Raw genomic sequence first — 2,962 nt, 5'->3', positions numbered from 1 at the left:
CAGAAGAAAACAACTGTGGCCCTACAACTTTATATATAACCAAGAATTTTCTAGGTGAAGGGCAAATAAAACATATTTGTATATTCACGTTTGTATTTCATTTGTAGCTTTTGTACAAATTATGTTAATGCAAAAGAAAGAAAGAAATGTATCCCCTAAGAACAGGGATGTCTTCTTTCACCACTCTTATTCAACACAGTATTGGAAGTCCTAGCCACAGCGATCAGACAAGAAGAAAACGTAAAAGGCATCCAAATTGGAAAGGAGGAAGTAAAACTGTCATTATTTGCAGATGACAGGATATTGTACATAGAAAACCCTAATGATCCCACCAAAAAACTACTAGGTTTAATTAATGAATTCAGCAATGTAGCAGGATACAAAATTATCACCCAGAAATCGATGGCATTTTTATATACCAATACTTAACTGTCAGAAAGAGAAACTAAAAATAAAATTTTAAAAAATCCCATATACCATTGCATCAAAAAAATTAAGATACTTAGGAATAAACTTAACCAAGGAGGTAAAAGACCTATACTAAGAAACTACAGGATAATGTTGCAAAAAGAGACAGAGAAAGATATAAACAAGTGGAAGTATATACCATGTTCATAGATTGGAAGAATTAACGTCACTAAAATGTCCATACTACCCAAAGCAATCTATAGATTCAATGCAATCCCTATTAAAATACCAAAGGCATATTTCACAGATCTAGAACAAATACTCCAAAAATTTATATGGAACCCAAAAAGACCCCAAATAGCCACAGCAATCTTGAGAAAGAAGAACAAAGTTGGAGGGGTCACAATACCAGATATCAAGTTATACTACAAAGCCACTGTAATCCAAACGACCCGGTACTGGCACAAGAACAAGCATATAGATCAATGGAACAGAACAGAGAACCCAGAAATCTACCCAAACCATTACGCTCAATTAATATTTGACAAAGGAGGCAAGAGCATACACTGGAGTAAAGACAGTCTCTTCAATAAATGGTGTCGGGAAAATTGGACAGGTACATGGAAAAAAATGAAACTAGACCACCAACTTACACCATACACAAGAATAAACTCAAAATGGATAAAAGACTTAAATGTAAGTCATGAAACCATAAAAATCATAGAAGAAAACATAGGCAGCAAAATCTGACATCCCTTATAGCAATATATTTGCTGATACACCTCCGATGGCAAGGGAAACAAAGGAGAAAATAAGCAATGGATGTACATCAAACTAAAAAGCTTCTACACAGCAAAAGAAACCATCAACAAAACAAAAAGGGAGTCCACTGTATGGGAGAACATACTTGCCAATGATACATCTAATAAGGGGTTAATATCCAAAATATATAAGGAATTCATACAACTTAACAAAAGGAAGACAATCCAATTAAAAATCAGTGAAGGACCTAGACACTTCTCCAAAGTGGACATACAGATGGCCAAGACACATATGAAAAAAATGCTCAGAGTCACTAATCGTCAGAGAGATGCAAATTAAATTGACAATGAGATATCACCTCACGCCTGTCAGAATGCTATCATCAGCAAACCAACAAATGACAAGTGCTGGTGAGGGTGTGGAGAAAAGGGAACCTTAGTGCACTGCTGGTGGGAATGTGCAGCCACTATGAAAACCACTATGGAGATTCTTCAAAAAACTAAATATGGAACTGCCTTTTGTCCCAGTGATCCCACTTAGAGGAATATATCCTAAGAAACCCAAAACACCAATCAAAAAAAACTTATGCACCCCTATGCTCATGGCAGGGCAATTTACAATAGCTAAGATCTGGAAACAGCTCAAATGCCTAACTGTAAGCAAGTGGGTAAAAAGGTTGTGGTACATTTACACCATGGAATACTATGCAGCTATAAAAAGAAAGATCTTTTATCCTTTGAGACAGCATGGATGGACCTGGAGAGTATTATGCTAAGAGAAATAAGCCAGTCAGAGAAAGACAAGTATCACATGATCTCACTCATATGTGGAGTATAATAAACAAAATAAACTGATGAACAAAATAGATCCAGAGACATAGAAGCATGGAACAGACTGACAAATCTCAGAGGGAAGGGGGGAGAGTGGAGGGAGAGAGATTAATTAAAGAACTTATATGCATATATGTATAACTCATGGACACAGACAATAGTGTGGAGAAGGCCCAGGGCAGGGGCCAGATGAGGGGTGGAGGGGATCAATGTGGGGGGAAAGAGGGACATCCGTAATACTTTCAACAATAAAGATAAATTTAAAAAAGAAAAAAGAAAAAAGAAGAAATGTAATCAGAGGCTAATAAATTAGGAGCATAACAAGTAAAGCCAATAATATACATGGTAAAATGGAAATAACTCTCTGAAATTAGAAATAAATCTACATCAGTAATTAAATGCCATATCTAGGAGTAAACAATTAAAACAACTCTCAAATCTATGATATTTACAAGAGACTTAACTAAAACATAATGACAGAGAAAAGTGGAAAATACAAGCATGCAAAGACTATAACCATGCAACTTCTACCAAAAAAAAAAAAAGTGGAAAGATATATTAATATTTGGGGAAAATATAATTAAAAAGAAATTAGTAGGGATAAATAGGTCACTCACAAAATAAAGCTAAGAACCATATACCTTTTCTCCTCCAAATCTGTTTCTTCCATAGTCTTTTTTAAAAAAATAGGTTTAATTTCTATTGTTGGAAGTATTACAGATGTCCCCTTCCCACCCTTCCCCATTGACCCCCTCCACCCCACTCCCACCCCCACCCCAAGCCTTCCCCACACTAGGGTTTGTCCATGTGCTATGCATATATGCATATAAATTCTTTGATTAATCTCTTCCACCCTCCCCCCCCTTCCCTCTGAAATAAGTTTTTCTGTTGCATGTTTCCAATGTCTCTGAATCTGTTTTGTTCATCAGTTTATTTTGTTCATTAGATTCCTTGGTTTGGGA

Source organism: Miniopterus natalensis, chromosome 9 (genome assembly GCF_054644295.1).
Source record: "Miniopterus natalensis isolate mMinNat1 chromosome 9, mMinNat1.hap1, whole genome shotgun sequence".
Taxonomy (NCBI): domain Eukaryota; kingdom Metazoa; phylum Chordata; class Mammalia; order Chiroptera; family Miniopteridae; genus Miniopterus; species Miniopterus natalensis.
This window is presented reverse-complemented; position numbering follows the sequence as displayed.